This window comes from Vidua chalybeata, chromosome 1 (assembly GCF_026979565.1).
Source record: "Vidua chalybeata isolate OUT-0048 chromosome 1, bVidCha1 merged haplotype, whole genome shotgun sequence".
Classification (NCBI taxonomy): Eukaryota; Metazoa; Chordata; class Aves; order Passeriformes; family Viduidae; genus Vidua; species Vidua chalybeata.
This window is the reverse complement of record NC_071530.1, coordinates 44,632,583-44,654,530: the sequence shown is the minus strand read 5'-3', so window position 1 is coordinate 44,654,530 and position 21,948 is coordinate 44,632,583. Positions and strand designations below refer to the sequence as shown.

At 39.3% G+C, this 21,948-nt stretch overlaps 1 long non-coding RNA gene across 1 annotated transcript; it reads left to right on the top strand.

The window, feature by feature from the left end:
* The first annotated feature begins 18,513 nt into the window (after positions 1–18,513).
* On the top strand, positions 18,514–21,467 carry LOC128794842 (uncharacterized). The gene is made up of 2 exons (XR_008433287.1): positions 18,514–19,226; positions 20,599–21,467. It is a non-coding gene; the product is annotated as an uncharacterized LOC128794842 (long non-coding RNA).
* Positions 21,468–21,948: the final 481 nt, after the last annotated feature.

Sequence of the window (21,948 nt, the reverse complement as noted above, 5' to 3'; positions counted from 1 at the left end):
TTCAATTGAAAACTATGTGGCACTTGTGAATTAAATAATTTTCACACAGTATTTAATGATTTTCACCTTGTGGAAGATCTAATTTTGCTGTACTGTTCCTGAAATCGTGGTGTAGACAAAGCAAATTTGTCACTGTGCAATAATTCTTCTGTTCCAAGATGGACATAGATCCCTAAGTGGCATATGGATTGAAAGATTTACAGCTATGCTCATTTACAATGATTTGTACTAAGACAGAACTGAGTCAGTTCTCTGAGCTGATGAATACAATTTTTGTGAATTACTTATTCTATCCTTATTACAAATTTATCAACATTTGATTCCTCATTGATCAGTTTCACTTGACATCTTTCAAAGTAGTACTGACACAGAAAGAGATGAAAGTAATTTCTGGTAGCAGATGTAAAGAAAGATTTAAAATATCATTAATAACTGATTTTTTTAAATCTTTATTAATCATTTTGCTTTTAAGCTTCCAGCTTTACTGCTGATGATTTGGGCTTGAGGATTTTCCCCATTTTCTTCTCTGCTTGTTAAATCTAACTGCTTAAATTGCAGTTCCATGTTTTCTGTGGCCTGGAGCTGAGTTGATGCAAGTGCAATATTTCTCACATTTTCTGACTTTATTTCTTTTCATATTGGATAGAGAAAACACTAGCTTAAGATGACCCAGGTGGTCGAATATGTTTTTTGAACCATTGAGACTGAATTAACTGTGTCTGAACAGCTACTTTCTCTTAACAGGTGGCAAATTTCACAGTTTCTATCATAGAAAAGAGCATGTATGTCTTTCCATGGAATGATAAATTTGTGAATTTCTACAGAATAGAAGTTGATATAAATCTTGTCCTAAATTCCCAGAGTCTTTGAAGTGGGACGTGAAATGTGTCTGGGGATCAGTTTCCAGTGCTGCCACTTCTTGACACCTTAACACACAAGCCTCACAAGGGACCACAAGAGGTCTGATACTCATTATTTTAATGACTGCATTGTCAATAGCACTATTTATTGCAATCTTTCAAGCATCTGCCATATCAGAGTAGTCCAGCTTTGAGGTTGTGTCCTGTTCCCCTTTTAGACTTCCTGTGGATCTCAGTGGGCATTAAACCAAATCCTTTCCATCAAAATCCAGAAAGGGGGTGAGGAAAACAGTCTGAGTCTGAAAGGCATTTAATAGATACTCCCCAGTTAGTATCAGTAAGAATTGGATGCAGACATATCATAATTTGTAGCAATAGACACATCCTTGAAGGAAGAAGGGTATTTCTGTCTCAGTCTCATTTTCTCTTGCTGAGCAATTCAGGGTACACCTTAATTTACTCAAGCTATTTTTCTAGTTTTTACAGTTCATAGTTTAGAATTGGCCTTGCCATGAAAAAATGATGGAGTTGCACTGCCAAATGGAAACAGGAGCAGCTGTGCTACCTCTGGTCTCCTGAGTACACAGAGAAGGCAAACAGCATTCCTTTGTTGTCCTGGCCTAAGGCTGCAATACAAGAAAGACAAAACTCTTCTATCTTAAGATTTTCTTAAGGTATGCTTAAGAATGCCTTTTTTAAAGTCTCATGCAGAGCTGGTGCACATTGCTTAAAGACAGACTGCATGTGCTTGCTTAATGTGTACACATAAGTCTTTCCTGCAATCTTTAATCCCTAATATCTTTGAACAACTCAGCTGCCTCAAGTAAAACATGCTAATTACATTTTACATACCTACCTCGAGGTCTTTTGCTGGGTAATTAAGCTAAATAACTCTGATCTAAAATAAAATCTACTCAGCTCTCTTTGGTAATAATAACCAAGGATCGTGTCCAATTAAAAGATCAGCAACTCTAGCTAGAAACAGATCTTGGGAATGGTCTGGCCCTTTTCTTTTTGCAGCCTTTGCTGCTATGCTTGAAGTGATTCTAGATCACTCCTGGAAATGCAGCAGCTCTTAGTCTTAAATGTTCCCTTTTGGTTGTGGTTGATTCAATTCAGGGATAGGTCTGTTCTAGTGGTGAGAAATACATAAAGATGCTTATATATTTCCAGCATGATAAAGGGTATAATAAACAGTACTGTGCCAGAGGGAAAAAAGGGTGATAGTTTGAGTGGTGATGAAGGTCAGCAGGCTGAGTGCTGTTTGAAAGCTTATGTGCAGAAGTGTCCTGTGTTAAACCTGTCACAAAGCTGGAACAGATGCTGTTGTAAACCTGAGTGGATGTATGGAGCTGAAATATCTTCTTTGGGCTTGTTGCTTATCCTTCACTGTTCAGGGAGAAGAGAGGATTCTGCCTCTTGTGCACACAGTCTAAGCAGGACTAATTTCATTTGCATGAGTCTTATTATGAGCTATAGGTCCACTGTTGCTATGGTAACACTGCAAATATTTTACCTAGCCCAGGGCTTGGTGACCCTGGGATTTGACGGTGAAGGAGAGCAACTTCAGGTTGTCTGGACAGGGCTGTACCCTTTCCCTTGCTTATGGGCAGTCACTGTGTGTACTGCTTTGTCTGTCCTACACCAGTGGGACATTAAAATAAATAAACAACTCCCTTTGTGGCAGGAAGTAGCCAGAATGCCCATAAAGAAATCTATAAATGCAAACATTTATAGCAGAAAGGCAACCTGGGGAAAACTGATATGCGGTGAACCAGTTACATTGATTTATCTCAGGAACAGCATAGCTAAAGGCAGGGGTCCATTCTTCTGTGAACTGAGATGGTTTATTTTATCTCAGTTCAAGAAAACCAGCAAGGATGGTGTGGACAGACAAGTCCAAAAGTTGCTGAATGCCTAAAGGCAGAAAAAGGAGATGAAGCACAAGTTATGTATGTTTCCTGGGAGAGGGTGCCAAATGATTGTCTTTCTCACCTGGAAAAACCTTCCAAATGAATGTTTTAAAAGTCCCCTTGAAACTCAACTGAATATTTCAGCAAGTGAGGTGATTCTCTTTTATGTTTTCCTGATAAATATTTTATTCTGCTCACATGGATTCATCAAGTTAGAAAGGGTCCTGTATTTTTTGCACCTGTCTTACTGCTTGTATAAGCTGTCCCAGCTTTTAATGTTTAATACCCTGACATTATGAGGAGGGAAAGTCCTCCTGAACAAATGCCATCGTGTCTTTTCACACGAAATCCAACTTTTTTCTCCCAGGAAGTTTCAATTAACATCTCTAAGTTCTACTTAATCTAAGATATTTATTCTGGATCTCCAGCGAACAGATCTCGACACAAACTGAAGAGATGAATAATGCTGAGGATGTCTTCTGGCCATGTTCTCCTGTGCTTGCCTGCCACTTCTCACTTTGGGAGAGCTTTGATGTAGTTATTAGTTGCCATGTGGAGGTTGTCTTTGAGTCTTTCCTTTCTTAATGTTGGTTGTTTTTCCCCAGTAACAGCCAGCCCTGTGAAAAGGTGGAAGTTACGCCATGCTCATTCTCCAAGTATTAGACAACTGCTGCTTGCAGGAATCCACACATGCAGATTGGCCCCTTGAGTGCTTTTATTTCATGGAGGGAAGATTAGGTACAAAAAAAGATAGTCTGCCTGAGCTCCTAAAGGTGCCATCTGACCATAGGACTGGTGAGAGGAGCATGGCTTAGAGATTACCTTTTTCGGCAAAGTAGTCACTAATTGGAGCAAAATTCCAGGGATGTGGCAAAATTAAGAAACCAGAGAGAGGTGCCTGAGGACTTCTGGCAGGGATAAACTTCAGAATGGGATCCTAAATAGGCAGCTGAGGAGCAAATGAGGAGCAAAATCAAGCATAAGCATCCTGTTCCTCTCCTCTAAACATATTCTGCCTCTGCCTGCACATATTATGTTCTCCAAAGGTCTCTGCCTCTTCTACCTCATAATGATATTTAGGCAGGGTAATATCCATTTTTTTTCCCTGAGTGACCTAGGTTTGGGAATGCTCAGGGACTGGGGGATGTCCACACCTGAGCAGGAGCAGATCACACTGCTGCCCATGACAGGAAATCCCAGTGGAGCTCTTGAAACAAGGCGGGAGAGGAGACCTCAGTTACACTCCAGAAAGAGTTAGATATGTCAGGCAGGATTTCGGGCTGTATTTTGCTAGTGGCAGGACATCAGACAATTTTAAAGTTTTACTTACCTGTATGTTTTGTGCATGTGTAAATGTCAAGTTGAAGGAAAAAAAAGGGAAAATAGGTTAATATTTTAGCACATTCCTCTGCCTAATACTCCTTCAGCATTTTCAGACACCAGTGTACACAGAGGGCTGTTAATAAAACATTTAGTTGAAATAATATATTAGTTTGTCCAAGTGTTATTTTCTATTAATGATGTGGACTAAGTTGCTCTCTCAGGCTGAGAAAACCCAAAAGAAGAATAAAAATTGTTTTATATATTATGGATTGTCAAAAAATTTTTGAAAATAATAATAAATGCCACTTTGGACAATTTTTAATAGCTTTTTAAAGTCAGAACTACAGAAAAAAAATTTAAATTCTCTTGTTCATATTATTCCCCCAGGGTCCCTGGAGGAAACTAATTTTATATAAAACATGTCAAGTTTACTCTATTATGTTAGATTGTATGTTAAATGTCATCCAGCAGAAGTGGAAGAAAAACACTTATGCTATTTGCGACTTATCTCTATGAAAAGTTTCACCGCATTCATTTATTATTTAGACTGCATTTTTGCAGAAAATTCAAATATAATTAAATAAAATTTCAAAATAGTTATGTACAGAACATATGAGAAATTAGCCCAGCTATACAGTAAAAGAAAGACTTTTTACCTTTTTACAGCAGGAAGAATCAGAAGGAATTATTCCAGTTTCTGCTTGACTGGCTGAGCTCTGCACAAAACCTGCTGCCATGCAAAGAGACAGCTAGCTCCTCCAAGTTCTGATAGGAATAATGCAGCAGCTTTCTTTTTTCTTTCTGTTTTTTTTTTATAGAGGGATTAAAGCATACAATTGGTGTATCATCTTAGACTCCTATGCATTTTGTCCTTCGCTTTCCTTACCTCACACCTTCTGACAGTCTTTGGTTGATAAATATGCAGTGTTTCAGATATGTTTTTTACCAGCTTTCCTAGCAGTGCATTTCAAATCTTCCCTTTTTTTTTCAGAAACCATATGCCATGTGCCATATCATGAATGGAGTTTGTGAGAAAGAAACCATCTTATCCAACAACATGTATTTTTTTATGGTGGTCTTTGGATAAAGGATCATTTTAATGTCACTATAAAGGTTCCTTCCTCCATGCTTCCACCTTCAAATACCATGCTTGTAAATTTATGGTGCCAGTGGAGGTTTAGTGATAATGATTCAGAGGGAGAGTATGGCAAGAAATACCTTAGCAACATTTATATCCTCCATCTAGGATATAAAATTATTGCAATCATTAAGTAAAAATGAAAGCTTTAGGGTAAAAAGATGTCAGAACACAGCAAAGGTAAATGTTCTGTGTTTCTGAAGTTAATATGAAGTGCTGAATTATTCCACACCCTTGTCAGCTCAGGTTTGTTGCCCAAAACTATACAAAAGAGAGTTAATTGAGCCAGAACATTACATACAGAGTTACTGTTTTTAAAATTGCTTTTAAATGTGAGTGAATGCAAGTTCCCTTTATCTACATGAAAATAGATGGAAATATATTCAGTGCATTTATGGCGTATGAAAGGTTGTATTTAATGTTACCTGGTCTTGACCTTTAGACTGAAATTTGCATTTGATTTTCAATGCCTCTGAGAACATTTTACTTCCTGCGCTAATTCCCTTTCTGAACTGTGAGGATTGCAGATTCTGTTGCAATATTGATCATTTTACACTGCTGCTGGTAACTTGTCAAGGCTTTATAGAGTTAACTATTGTTCTGAAGTCAAATTATGAATTTTGGATCCAATGGGATTATATAGGCAATAGACTTGTTCAAAATGAGCACATTCCTTGCGCTCTAAATAATCCGTGAGCTTGTGCCTGCTCCTTGAGAAGGTTTATTATTATGTCATGGCTGAGCTTGGGTTCACACCAAGACATAGCCTAAAAAACAAAGTCTTACCAGAAGACATAGCCTTAGACTACAAGAAGGTGCTTGAAATGTCATTTTATAATCCCTTTTGAAAAATCAGTCACTTAGACTTTGTAGTCACAGTGCATTTATGTCACACACATGTTATGTCAAACTGCATTTCCTGTGTGTCTGTGCACAATTTCATGTTTAATAAGCATTCATTCATTCATTCATTCATTCTTTCTTTTTTAAATATTTTGTGTCTCAGTCCTGTCTCTTTCTCTTGTGTAGAGTATAGTAAACTTATTGCCACCTTCATCTTAACACCACCACCTCACTCAACTGGTCTGACATACTCAAATTCAGAAGGATCATTCTCTACCCTCATTTAGCATTAAATCCAGTAAACTTCACTACAGATTTGAAGAAAGGCTTTTACTTCCTAAAGCTTGTCTGCTTTTTTCTCCCCAGTCATGTCAGTACCAATATCTTTTCACAGAAGGTACTGTCTCCTTTATTAATTCTTGGCATTAAAAAGTGACACTCGAAAATCAGGACTTCAGAGTGAGACAAGGCAGTGCATTTGCTCATACATAAAATTAACATGCTGTATAACTTGATATGTCTATACCTCTTGATCCTCTGCTCACTTTGGAATTAGCAAATTGATGGCCGGTGTCATGAGCACAATGAGGTCTATGAGCTGCTGCATTAGACAATAGACTGCATCACCTACCTTACATTTGGGCTCACTTGCAGCTCATGAAAGGGAAAGGGATGCTCTCAGAGGCTTGTGTGGAGGTGCTACTTCAGATCAGATCTCAGTTGAGGATGCATCAGAAATTAAAAATAATGTTATAAGAAAATAACTCAAAATTAGGTACTGTTCCGATAAGCTCAACAGAGTAGTACCCAGACAGTTGCATTATGAATAATGCAGGTCAAGCAACAAGGGGAAATTACCTATATTTAATAGATTTAATTTGTGATTACACAATACTGATAGCCCTAATTGAATAACTTATTCAATACATATTCCTAGTATTCATCAGATGTATTCTCTCAGGAACACTAGCAGTATAGCGCTTATATACTAAATCCAGAAAAGCTATTTACAGTATGTATTTCTGGTCATGGCAGTCATATTTGCTAAATAGTGTAACTCTAATACAACATAATAATATAACTATTCCAAGCAGGAAAAAGCAATCTGGCTGGAAAAATATCATCACCTTTATTTAGAGGCACAGTAACATGCAGACTTGTCATTAATATCATCAACAGGAACTTGGCTGAGAAGTCAGATTTAAATCACAGTGTATAAGGCTCCCCCCACTCCCTTGGCACTCTGCAATTTCAAGACTTCTCCACAGAAGCATGATGTAATGCAGTGCAAGCTACAAAGCAAGATCCAGGATTATTTTCTTATTTTGAAAGAAATAAGAAACTTACTTGTCTTTTACTTAAAATAACTATATGAGACCTGCCCATGAGAGGTGTTACAGTGATCAGCATGGCAGTAGCCAGTAGTTTGTGTTAGGAGGTGGGATTTACAAAGCTGAGCTAGAAATTCTCTGCCTGCTGAGGATGCAGGTGTCAGGACGTTTCTCATATGAATATAGTGCATAAATACGGCCACACAAACATATCAGAAAATAAGGAGGAGGAGGTGTGGCATATGATGTGACATCTGCTTTTTACATTGCCCCCACTCAAGATCAGAGTGCTCTCCCAGGGAGTGAAGGAAGGTGGGTTTCCATCCTGCCTTGGCCACAGAAGTTTTGGCTGCACACACTCCTACCCAAAGAAATGCCCAGCCTACCTGGCTATAGGTACTGAGCTGGAACTGGGCAAAACAGGGACAAAATTGAAGGGGTGGCAGTGTCAGGCTGTAGATGAGAGGAGAGCTGGGGAGTTTTCTTTCTGTAGATTGTCAATCTTATAGTAAGTGAAGCTATAATGAACTCCCTAAAAATCTTATGCATTACATCACTCTGAAAGGAACTTGTACCTTCCTCATCTCAAGTTTTTGATTTTCTTCTGGAAAAGACCCACAACCCAATCCCCTGCCAAATCTCCAAAAAGTGCTGCTTTTCCTTTGAGCCTTTCAGCACTGCACTCACTTTTTATTGTTCCAATGCAGCATCTTCATCTTCCCATATGAGGGATTATCAGGCACTATCTTCCCTCCTCCCTTGTGTTTTGCACCCTTCTCCTGGCTGGCAGTGATATATTCTTGGCCTCACACTCTCTGGCAATTGACCTGTGAGTTCCTCCTTTTCTGTTATGAATTGTCTCATGTCTGTTCTGCCTTCTGTTCTCTATCACAAATGCTGCCTTCTGTTCTCAGTCACAGTTGGGGTCTTTTGTTTAGTTTTGTTTGGTGTTTTGGTTTGGTTTTCTTTTTTTTTTATATGTATTTTTTAAAATTTTTAGTTCCTTATCCCTGTGTCTGCTTAGTGTTGTTTCTGTGTTGTTTTTATGCTACAGAAAAATGAAACAAAAAAAATACTAAAAAAAATCCAAACCAATCAAAAAACCCCAAGTAAGCTCCCATGACAATCTGTACTTGCACTGCCTTCCTTTCACTGAGCTTCAATATATAGACACCCTGATATGACTTTTTTATTTCAACTGACTGCACACTCGCCTGACTCCACACTTCTTGTCTGACATGCCCCTCCTTGCGTACAGATCCTACAGGCTCCGTAACATCAAACATAAATTATCAGAGAGGAAGTGGTTTTGCATCAATATGTACTGTTCCCTTTTCTACTCTTCAGTATAGGGCAAAAAAACCTCACCTCCTGAAGCAGAGCATCCTGCTGGTGTTGGTTGCCAGACTGGGAAAGTACTCATTTTCATTATTTATCTTCTGCAATTTGAAAAGGAGCACTGTTACTGTTGACTGAGACTATTCTGTGGTTTGTGGAAGTTTGATTGTGTTAGAACCAGCCCTGCTTGTAGCTCAAAGCTGTGCGGCAAAAACTGCTTGATATAAGTGAAAAAACCAAACCCTTCTCCCCAGACTGGTACATTTTTTCCTGTTAAAGCTCAGAAGAGCTCTGCTAGGCATGGCACCACCTCACAAAATAAGGTGGTATTCCTAATGAAAAACCTGACTGCTTAACTGGGATAAACAGATGTTTGCAACCCAGTACAAATATTTTAAATTCCCTGGTGACAAGTTAACCCTGCCTGGATGCCAGGTGTCCACTAAGTTGTTCTATCACTCCTCTTAGCTAGACAGGAGAAAGAAAATATAATGAAAGGCAAACCAGACACAAGCTGGGGAAATAGGTTTTATTTATTAGCAATCAAGTCAGAGTAGGATTATGAGAAATAAACACAAACCTTAAAAATGCCTTCCCCTTTCTCCTCTTCCTCTTCTTCTTCCCAGGCTGAACTTCACCCCCAATTTTCTTTCCTTCCTCCCCTACAGAGGTGCAGCAGGATGAGAACTGGGGGTTACCATCAGTTCCTCACACACTGTCTCTGCCACTCCTTCCTCCTCGCACTCTTCCTCAGCTCCAGAGTGGGGCTCTCCCATGGGAGACAGTCCTCCACAAACTTCTCCAGCATGGGTCCCCCATGGGATCACAAGTCCTACCAGCAAAACTGCTCCAGTGCAGGCTTCCTACAGGACATCTTCCTACCCCATCATGGGTCTCTCCATGAGCTGCAGGTGAATCCCTGCCCCACTGTGGACCTCCACAGGCTGCAGGGGATAGCCTGACGTACCATGGTCTGTACCATGGTCTGCAGGGGAACCTCTTCTTCTTCCCCTCCTCCACTGGCCTTGGTGTCTGCAGAGTTGTTCTCTCATACATTCTCACTCCACTCTTCTCTGGCTACAGTTGCCATTGCCCTGCTTTTTCCCTTTCTATTAATATCACAGAATCACAGAATATTCTGAGTTGGAAGGGACCCACAAGGATCATTGAATCCAGCTCTTATGTGAATGACCCATAGAGGCATCAAACACAAAAAAATATGTTCTCCCAGAGGCCCTGCCACTATCCTTGGTGGTTTCAGCCCTAATCAGCACTGAGTCTTGGAGCTGGCTGGCATTGGCTCTGTCAGACACAGGGGAAGATTCCAGCAGCTTCTCGCTGAAGCCACTCCTGTATCCTCTCACACCACTACCAAAGTCTTGCCATGCCAACCCCAAAGGGCATGGACTTGCATCTTTCCAAAAACGTGTGAATTGTAACACCCATCTCTCACAATGGAAACCATTTCCCCAGGCTGAAAGTTCTTTTAAGAAAAAGAGATAAAGAATGTCAGTATTAAAATAAGTATTAAACAGTTCTACCTCATTCACTCTGCATGCAGTTTTCCCTCATTTAGAGTCACTGCAGAAGAAACAACTGGATAGTGACTCATTTGCAGGGGAAAATGTGGTTAGTTTATTTGACATTATATTCAGAAAAAAGATTAGTGAGTCAATCAAATAAATTATTTTCATTTGCTCCTTTGATCTCTTCCTAACTTTCCTCTCTCTCAAGGACCTGATTGCTACAAATACTTTAAATGGTATGGATGTTTTTCTAATGGCAGCACAGCATGGACTTTGCCATTTGCTGATCCATGCATTGGATCCATAGCAGAACATCACACATAGAGGAAAACAGCAGCAAGTAATAAAAGGCGAGTTTAACTGTCTTCACTCTTCCTACTGATTAGGTTTTTTTTTTTTTCTCTTCCTCTGTTTCATTCCTTCTTAATTTATTTTTATGTCAATGTAGTGTGTTGATAAAGAAGCCCTTCACAGCCAAAATGAATCCAAAGATGAATTGAACTTCATCACCAAACATGGGCTTTTCTACAGTCCCTCAGTTTTTCATCCTAAAGAGGTTAGGACTGCCTGGCTCTTATTCTCTGTTACATCTCCAAAAGCCCACAACATCATTTTTTACCTTTCCTTTGTGCCACTTCTTTCTCCCTCTATCACACTTCAGGTATCTTTCTTGCTCCCGACACTCTTGGTAGACTTTTTCCTGAAAGCACATTCTGGAGCCTTTATTAGACAAAAGCTTTGTGAGATGACTGCATACCATAAAAAGCAGGGAAAGATACTGGGCCTGTATTCAGTACCTCAGGTGGACCAAGAGGTGACCAAGGGAGATTTACCGAAGGAGATGGTCATTATCTGCCACACTGACCCTTAAAGAAAATGAAGAAAACATATTTTCTAGATCCTGAAGTCTATTGTCTGAGATAAGAGAGGAACTATCCAGGGTGATAGATGGAGCAGAATGGTGAATGTCCTCCAGGAGACCTGGGGGTTCCATAATGACCTCATAGTCTGGAGAGAGCAGGCTGTGTGCGTACTTGCTGTGCCAATCAGGATGGCTGTTAATAAAGAAACCCATCCTCCTTTCACTGGCAATGACATTGAAATAAATTCCTGCTTCCTCACATGCTCTGCTATTTTCACAATTTTGGAAGAAATATGTTGTAAAAACTCATTTATCAGTGTACATGAAATTCACATGAAAAATACACTTCTGCATTGCTGGGATATAGAAATAGTGTCAGGGATCTCTGTTTCAGATTTTTACCTTGCACTGGAGTCTGAATGCTGCCATAACACTTTTGAGTGTCTGTATTAATCAGGACTATAAGACCAAAAGAGAATTATGAATTTCTATGAGAAAATTCCATTTCTGCTGCAACTTGTTAGCACCTGCGGTACAGCAGTGTTGCTGCATTTCAAGGGGTGAATTTATACAGGCACTCTACTGTGTACTGGTGGGCTTGTTTTCTAAGCTCTGTAAAAAGCAAGTGCTGCATATTAACAAATTTACCTTCCTTCACCTCACTACCTTTCTGAACTCATATCCCTACTTTTGGGGAAAGCACAGGAGAGCCTCCTTCTTTCCAACCACAGCAAAGTTCGTGGCAATATCTGGGTCTTGCTCAGAGGCAGATGGCAACTAATGCCTGGCTGGAAGGTAGCCAGAGAATGGAGGCTGCTGGTGGCATGACCAGAACCATGTTTGTGCTGGCAGCAGTCATGGTGTCATTTGCTCGTGCCTACAGTTTCTGGCTGATTCCCAATACAATTGTGGCAACACTTGGATTCCCTGTGTGAGCTGAGTCTGTTTTAGCAGGCAATTGTTTAGGTCAGTTGAAGTAGGCACAGCCATTCCCTTCTTTCTTTACCCTGGGCTGTTTGGTTCTTCCCCAAAATCTTGCTGAAGTCTCTCTGTGCCAGATAGGTTTATAAATTCTCCTTTCATTGTGACTTTTAAACATACAGCGATAGTGGGGAATTTTGATCATGTAGTTTGAATTTTGTATCTTGTAGTACCATGATTTCATCAGGTGGCTCATATAGCTGAAATGGCCATAGGCTGCACCTGAATGTCTGAGTGTCCCAATGCTGGTATATTTCTGCTTCTTCTTGCAAAATATGGAAGCTTTCCTTCTTTCTGATTCTGGTGGGAACGGAGCCCTACAGTACTTGAAGTGTGGTGCTAAGGGTTTCCTCTTATTAACTAGACCACAAACCATCTGTCAGGCCTTTTCAATCGCTAATTTAAAGGACAGATGGATCACCATGAAAATAGTTCCAGCTAATTGAACTTGTCAAATACAACTGTCTAAACCCTATCAGACCTTGATGGAAAATATGCTCTATTTTTTCAATTCCCAAAAAAATAGTCTTTGGAATAGCTAGGATGTTTAAAAACAAATTAAAGCAATCCCATGTGAAATTGCAGAATGCAAGATTGTTCCTTAAGTTTTTGGGTAGAACTATTTTGCTGGCCTTGGAGCCTTAAAGCCTGTTAAAAAGGGTCTTTTCTGAATCTTAGTTGGTGATGCCTTGCTCATGTCCTGGCATCTAGGAAGTGGTGGTTCTCTTATATCCAAATGAGATATTTCCTGAAGTTAAAGCACACCATGAAGGAAATGACAATTAGGTATTGAATCCCACAGCAGCAATAGCTGCATGTAAAAGTTAGTCATGCTCTTGCTGTGAAAATTGTTTACTTATTAATTTTTAAAATATGAGTCTTCCCACAACTGTGTAAATATTTATCAAGATTTCATTTCCTGTAAATTGCTTGATGTAGGACAACAGTGATTTATACATGCGTAGGTCTGCATATATAATTTTCTGTGAGTGACTTCATGGCTACTGAATCAAAAGTGTTATGGGGATCAATTACTCATGAGAGTATATGTACTTCAAATGCTGCACTCTTAAATAGATCACTTCCTACTTTTTCATCTTTGACCACTAATTGAAGAGGGCAGTTCTGAGTTAAATAACTGCAGGGCAAGAATTATTTATAGTAGATTATACACATAGGACTTTAGTACATTTTTTAATGCTGTGGACAAGAACATTAAACCCTAGAGGAGATGGCTGCGTCTGTAATCGCAGCTTGAAATGCACTTGCTGTAACAGGTGACACTACGTATCACAAATATCAAATGTGTAATATTCTTTTTGTACTTGGCAGAGAGTAATGAAATCTTTGAAAATGCTGCGAGGCACATCCATGCAGAAATACATTTGCCCTGGAACTGCAAGTCTGTAGAGCTTTCCTGCACACGTCTCGTGTGAGTGAGGTCCTTCTGTTACGAAAAGCGAGTCCTGGTGTCTGTGCGTAAGTACAGGCACGTGTCTGTGTGCATGTGCTGGAGGAAAACGTCAGCTCAGACTTTTTCTTACTTTTTGCATTGACTGAGATAACTCCTGTGATCTCCTGCTGTTTCCTGTTAGTAGTCTGTCAGAAAAAAGATATTTATTCAACGCCAAATATAATTTTGTTTTTAAGTCTTAAGGATGTGTTTCTATTTAAATTTAAGGAGGGGTTTTATCATCTAGCAGTGCTAGAATTTTAACTTGTGTAAATTAGCTTAGAGCTGTGCAATAGATTCTCATCTCTTTTGTGTATGGATGCAATGAGGGAAAGCTACCATTACACCATATAAAAAGAGAGAGGGCAAGAGAGGGGAAGAGAGAAGTGAGAAATAGGAAGTTTTTTTCCTAAGAGGCAAAACTTAATTTCTCCAGTGTTCAAGATTTTGGGGAATAAGGAAATATTTGCATAATACTGACTACCTGATTGAAAAAAATATAGTTGAGGGAGCTCATCCTCATTAGGTAGCTGGCTGAAAAGAACAGAGGCACAGCATTTGGAGCTGAAGGGAAGTTTCCCTTCAGATTAGTCAGGGTGGAAACAAAGCTCATTCTCCATCAGTTGTGAAGCTTTTTAGAATCCCTCTCATACTGAATAACCTGTTACTCAGAAACCAGAAACTGTCAAGTTTTGTTACAGGATGCAGCAGCAGGCACCACCAATCAGCTTCTCTGGAGTTCAGTATTCCCATCACATATCAGAAATCAAATTTTCAGGTGTATCTAAACAAATGTAGGTGTTTTAGAAGAGTTATACAAAAATCAGTTTAATGTTGCTTCATCCTAAAACTAGGCACTTGTGATGAATTCTGTTTTGATATTTTATAGAGAGATGAGAAAAGTTTTTATGATATGTTGTTTGGAACAGCCAATCAGTAGTAACCAAAACCTACTGTAAGGAGGCATCAACTGAAATAAATTTCCTATTAAAGCTTTAAAACCCAGTGAGATTCAACACCCTTGTATGTTTCACTACGTCATCGCTAAAAGGTAAAAAAATGATGTTTTCCAAAGCAAAAAGTTTTCATCTTGAAAAGTAGGGTACCTCAAAAAGTGTCTAGAACTTGAAATTAGCAAAATTGAAATTTTTATCTGTTTCCCTATACTGTAATTTTCTTTGGGTTTTAAGTTCATTAGAAACTTTTAAGTGTTTAAGTTTCACCTGATTTTTGTCAAGAACATTTTTGTTCATTTTTGTTCACCTAGAAGCTTATGGTTTTGTTCACCTAGAAGCCCATTTCTATCATGGGCTTACCTCTTCCCCAGTTGCTGTAATGATTGCAGCAATGAATTCATCTGCTCAAGTGAAGCTCAGGACTTGCTTCATCAACTGGAAATTGATGACTTGAGGAAGCTCTCCTAATACTTTTTATACATCTATCTTCCCTTCCAGTGGATTAGAGAAAAGTGAGGAAGGCTCCATTATAGCTAAACCCAATGTGTATCCTAAACATTAAAGAAAAGGGGAAAGATTCAGAGTTGTTGGGTTGGTTTCACTCTTAGCTTACCCCTTTAGCTCTGCCAATGGTCATGTCCTCTGAGTAGCAGGTGGCACTGGTAATATGTGATCTACATAGGCTTTCCTGTAAACTGGACCCAGCAGAGCAATAGCTACATTTCTGACATTTAGCCTTGATTTGTCCCACATTTGTTCCCAGTTAATAATTTCATAAATAATTGCAAGGGGATGGTATTTAGCCTTGAGTTAATTTTAGGAGAAGTAGCCTCCCTGTGATGATGTGGCCAGTATTTGTACCCTTGGTTCGAAGCAATTGTATTGTTACCATGTCCTGATGAGCCTTTCCTGTTGCCACTGTAGCCTTGAAAGCTGGAAATTGCAAGTGCTGCAGGTGGTGAGCAGCAGGGTTTGATTAATCCAGATTCCATTTTTGCATTTTTGAAAAAGAATGGAGGAAAAGGAATGCTTTGCAGCTGAGTGTCAAACCTAGCCAGAAATGCTAGTAGTTATTGGGGGTGGTGATATGGGTCACACAGTAATATTTTGAGCCAGGAATATAAAGTGAGACCATATCAGAAAATTGGCAGAGAGCATTGCTTTCACTTGTGGTTATGTAATAGCTCAGTGAGAAGGTCAGACTGTAAGACAAGTACCTTTTCTTCCATTGTTACATTAAAAATGTGATTTTCACCAAAGCTAGGCTGAGCTACAGGCTGATAACATGAGACATAGGAATGGCATGAATTTGGTACACAGATCTGTATCAGAGATCATGCAGTCTTCATGCAATCAGGAAAACACTCCACTGCTGTCCATAAAGTACAGCCTTGTAGCAAAAAAAATAATAATAATACCCAGAAATTAGGATGATTTTCATAAATAACAGTGGCAGCTTCATCACTTTCCTGGTTCCCATTTGCTACAGATTCACTGGTGTTTGGGTTTTTTGTTTGTATTTTGGGCTACCTCAGTTTAATCACATTCTTCTAGATCTTTCTCTATTGTCAGTACTGTAGCATCATACTTCTTTCCCATGCTCATGAAAAATTAGGAGACTTTTTGATGCCATGTGGCATCATGCTAAGCATATAAAGTGCAGGGAGAAGAAGGAAAGGGTCACATTTGGAATGATGACTTTTGTCTTCCCAAGTAACCCTTACTTTTGAGGGAGCCCTGCTTTCTTGGAGATGGCTGAATACCATTGCCTGCCATGGAAAATGGTGAATGAATTTCTTTTTCTACTTTTCTTGTGTGTGCAGCTATTACTCTACCTGTTAAACTGACTTTAATTCAACCCAAAAGTGTTTTTACTCTTCTGATGACCACCCCCATCCCAGCAGGGGTGTGGTATTTAGCTGCCAGCTGGGGTTAAACCACAACAGCTCTTCTTGGTGTCAAGTGTGGGGCTCAAAGGGTTCAAGATAACGACAGACTGGATTGGCATATGCTAGATTGAATTCATAGCTGTTATTACTGTGTAGCTATTAATCTGCAGGCTCTGTGCTTGCCATGGCACTTGCTTGCCATACTGCTACCATCTGCATTGACTGGGGCATGGAATGGCATTGGCTGAGTGCAGTTATTCCCTGTAGGGACTGTGTTCAGTTACTTAGCTGCCCATCAGCTAAGTCAAGCATCACCTTGTGTACTTGTGTGTAATCACAGCACAGAGCTGCACCCAGCTTGTGTCTCTTTAACAGCAGGATTTTTAAGCAGCTTATTTTCATGCTGTTGATAGCTCCTTCTACTGTTAATTGGATTTAGAGGCACATACTTTGCTTGGATCTGTACTGCAAGAAGGGGAATGAAGAAGCTTTTAATAGGCACTGCTATGCTTACTGTGTAGTGTATTTTATACACTTGCAATCCCTTCCTCTTATTCTTCAGCCTGGGTCTAGTATTAAAGCAGCTGCTTATGTAGGACAGGAACGGTGCAGAGCAATCCCTGGCAAACAGAACATTCAAGCTCACATTGCTGTGCATGTGCTCAGAGGGATCCTGTCACACTTCTGCAGAGTAACATAACGTCAGTGTTTCTAGATGTTTGCATGTAGATCTCTCAGCAACCCTGATGTTCCTCTAACAGGATTCACTTGCTGCCTTTTTCTCTCCTCAGATGTGGCACTTCCTCAAGTCCTTAAAATCAAAACCAGTGTCAGCTCTGTGGGGACAGCAAGCACACACCCACATCCATGAGTGCTCTCAACCTTCCTGTGGCTGGGCCAGTAGGACATGGTGCCTATCCATCCCGACGGATACCTGCTCTGCATCTCCATCACTGCCGCAGTGCATCCCTTCCTCGGTCATTTGTTAAGTCTGAGCTCCTCCTTTTCCATCTCCTCATTTTTACCTGTCAGTGTTTAGTGGCTTGCAGTGAGTCCTGGGAGTTAGGGTGAAATCACACAAATTGTTACTGGCAGAAAGGAAAAGATAAGTAGGCTAAGGAGTGTGGGGAGTAATCTCTTAGAGTTATAAGCGAGAGAGGAGGATAAATCAAACCTTGGACAGTAGGTGTCAGGGAGCAAACCAGGATTCTTAATTCCTACACATGGGCACGCATCAAATTGGAGTCCTGCCCATCTTCACTTGCGGCTTTCCCACTGAATCTGGAAGGAGGGCAGGAATCAGTGAAAGGTGAATGCTCTTGGCAAACTACTGTATTAAAAGTGAATACCTCCACTCCCCTGTCTTACAGAAACTGGTGTAAACCTGGAAGAGTACTAGGAAAGCTCCCATTCAGTGGAATTTTCCACTTGGCTAATATACATATGTATGCTGTGTGCTGCTGGGATGCTGGCAGAGTGGATGCAGGGACTACAGAATGAGTGGCTTCTTTGGTGCTTCAAATACAGGAAAAATATAAGTGGATAATGATAAGAAATGGCTTATAAAAGCCAGCTCTTGAAAGTGCTGTAAAATAGCAGTTATTCAGGAAGTGAATGGCAGGGTTTCACGAAAGACTACTTATCAGAGACACCACACATCAAGCTGAAATGGTGATTTTTGTATTTCTATTTATTTCAAGGTTTGCATTCATTAGGATTGATAAAAGGTTAATAATAAGTCCCAACATTTCTGACAGGGCTAGCAAAGAGTGACACTTGCACCTTTCCATTTTCTCTGTGCTGAATCCCTGCAGATCTGTAACCTAGGGGAAGAGAAGACCCCTGTAGCTATCTGCATATATTGGAACACAGTGTGCACTGTGGAAGGGGCTGATCCCAGGTTCCCCACTAACCTAGCTGAATTGTGTCATTTGAAATGCTGAGCTCCTAGAGAAGAAAAAACAAAACAAAACAAAAACAAAAACACCAAAAAAACCCAAAAACCACCAAAAAAACCCACAAAAAAACCCAAAAAAACCCAACCAACCAACCAAACAAACAAAAACAAACAAACAAAAAAAACAAACAAAAAACCAAACAAACAAACAAAAAAACCAAACCAAACCAGGCCAGTGTGGCTTCTTTTTACTGTTTTGGGTTTTGGTTGTGTTTTATCAATCAGAACTGGCTTTGGGTTCCTGCCATGATGGAGGTAAAAAGAGCTGTGAAACCCAGGTAGTCAAGCATCTCCTTGATGCAGATGGACACCAGATGGGGTAAGATAGTACAACCCCTGTCCTTGATTTTTGCCTGAATAAAATTGCTTCCTGATTACATGCTGGCTCTGATAATCACCATTTACATTTTTTCTTAGGCATTGTATGACAAACCTGAACATACATTTCAGTGAGAAAATAGGCATATCTTGGAATACTGCAGAAGCTATATTGTTTTTCCAGGCTTAGGGTTTTCAGAATAAGAAGATAAATTGGAACGAATGAAGACATTATTTTTATAAACTTATGGTGCATGTACATCTTTGTACTTTTTTTCCCAGGTCCATGCAAGGTTCTCCACATATTTGTTGTATCATTAGGGCCCCACATACAGGACCTCATTTGTGAAATGATGCAACAGCTTTCTTGAATCTAAAATTTGGCACAGGAAGATAATTTAAAACTTGAGTTTCTGAAGAGGAGCCTCTAAAGCTACCTTGCACACAGGAAAGAAAGATGACAAAAGAGAGCTCAACCCTCCTATCCCCTACTGATGTCAACGTCATCTCTGAAGAAAGTTTCACCTTCTTTCCAAAGGTCAGATTAACTAGGAAAAGTGAACTTTTAGTTTCTTGAAGGAAGTTTCTGAGCAGGGCACTTCAAATAGTGTATTTTTCTGCTCAGTCTGTGTCTCTGAGCACCAGCAGCCCTTCCACTTTGCTCTAGATAAAAAAACATGTTGTGCTTCTTCCTGTTGCAGTTATCAGCAGTATAATGCTTACTATGAGTTTGTTCCTTGACACATTGTAAACAACAACTCTCTGCTGTGGAGACCAGTTTTGAATACTGAGTTTTGTATTTACAAAGATTTTTTTTTTTTTTAAATGAGGTCAACTTACAGATTATGAAATATCAAAAGGAAAATAAAGAATTTTTATTCTTTTATTTGTATTCTACTTTCCCATTATTAATTTTTTGTAGGAAAAAAAAGGGGGAAGTGAAAATGGAAAAGTAAGAGCATGTCCTTTTCCTGATCTCAGGGGCCGTGATTATTTTTGATGTGAAAACTGATATGTTCATACAAATCTCAGATGCCAAAGTAGGGCTTTCAGTAATATGTGTAATTACTATCTACACATATTTTTGTGAAATTTCTATACAATCTACATAGGAATCTCAAAATAAAATAGATATAAATTTTGTTATGCATCTATCTATCTGTCTCATAAGACAGACTGTGAAAATATTATTAATTGTCAATGCTTGTTATTTATGCAGTGCTTAGAAATGTTAAAAAACCCAAACCCAAAACTCCACAGATATTGTTCTGGTCTACCAGAATCAGTTGCTGATGCAGGACTCCCTACATTTAATTACTTTGAAGAGGCTCTTAAACTATTTCTTTCAGCAGTTCTTTAATTAATCTCTTTCTTTGTATAATGAATGACAATAGAGCCTTCATCCCCCCTGCAAAGGGCCTGTAATTCTAATGCCACTTTCAAGATTTATAGCTTGCGTAGATAATACGTGTTAGACAAGGATAATACATAATAGTATGGAAATGCAAGTAATACTGCAGGTATTTTAAGAGCACAGATGAACCAAATGCAGATTAATGGGATTTGACAACATGACAAAAATGCCACTGCACAAGGACATCCATCTCTAGAATCTTAGTTCTGTATTACTGTGATGGGAACAATCAGTGGACTAAAATACCCCTTTGATGAGTGTAATTTGGCAACAATTTGCAAATATGATAATGTGCCTTGTTAATTCAAGGGCATTCAACATAGCTATCTTGACATTTTCATTGCAGGAGCTGTCAAGAATAATCTGGAAGAGTAAAAGAGTCTTATTGGAAAGTGCCTCCTTACCTTCAGTAATCTAATAATCTATAGTGGTAAGATCAAGTAATTTTTACTGATATAGCCTTTAATCCTCTATCAATAACTACTTTTAATTACAGATGAGCTGCTGAAATGTATAGAGATCTTTCTGGAGTTAAAATGAACGGCTTTAACTCTGCTCTGAAGAGTCCACTATTGCCAAAGAGACAGCAGTTCCCTTTCTCTATCACCACCTCCCTGGAAATCAACTGGCTGCAAAAACAAAAGGGGCTGAGCCCATGACACATCGTGCCAAAGATCTGGTTGTGTCATAGCTCATATCCGTGACAAACCGAGCCAAGATTACTGAAGAAGACTTTTTGTGACTTTTTCTAATCTACATCTACTTGACTTTGACTTTCCATGTTTCTAACTAGCTAGCTACACTAACAGCTGTGGATATATCTTCTAGATAATTGTGAATATCTCTGTGGGCCATGACTTTTTAAAATACCAATGAGTCTGACACTAGGTACCTTCCCCAGGGAGAAGAGAACACCTTGCCTAGGAGCCATGAAGGCCTGCTCAGAGCAGGGCGATCCCTGTACTGAGCAGCATGGTCCAGGCTGTAACATGCATACTGATCACTTGTTTTGGGTAGATTAATAAAAGTACAAAACATTATTAAAGCCAAATTTCATAGCCCACCACCCACCCTGAAAAGTTGCAGTTCGCTCTTGATTTCATATAACAAATTTTGCTGAGTTACCTGAAGACCTCACAACTCCACTTTCCGATGGCTTCAGAGGGTTTGTTTGGTAATGGCGCAGTGATAGCTTTACTGATTCTGCGGGGTAGTACTGCAAGACTCCAACTCTTTATAAAAAAACAAGTAAATCAAAACTCAGTGTACTTCATGTCAAAGGAAGACTGTATTTTACTCCTTTCTCTATGTGTAGGACTCTCCAGAAGTCTAAAATAAAGATGCATATAATGACCTTGCAAATAAGATCAGTGTAATTCAGAGAATGAAATTAATTCTTCAAGCCCTGGCTTTGTTTGTCACTTACCATCACTGTAGTTTCTTTTCATCCTTAATTTTTGCTCCTCTCCAATATTTCCTATAAAGAGTTTTATTTAGAGGAAGAAATAAAAAGAGGGGTTTATGCATCCATTATTTAATGATGGACTTCTATCCTGGGGGAAAATAGGCAAAAAGGATTCTGATGGCAGAGTGAAGTGAATTAAAGACCAAAAGATTTCCTAAATTTGGCTGAGAGTTTATTACTTAATTTGCATAACTCTGGTTTTAATGTCAGTGACTTCTTTCCTGATTCATTGTTGGGATTTTTTTGTTTTCAAATTTAATTGCTTGTGTATTAATTTTCACAATTCTGGAGCCAGCATCCCTGTGAGATCTAATTTAAGGACTGTATTTCCTCTTTGGAAAATAAGAGACAATTTCACAAAGAGAAGGAAAAATCAAGAAC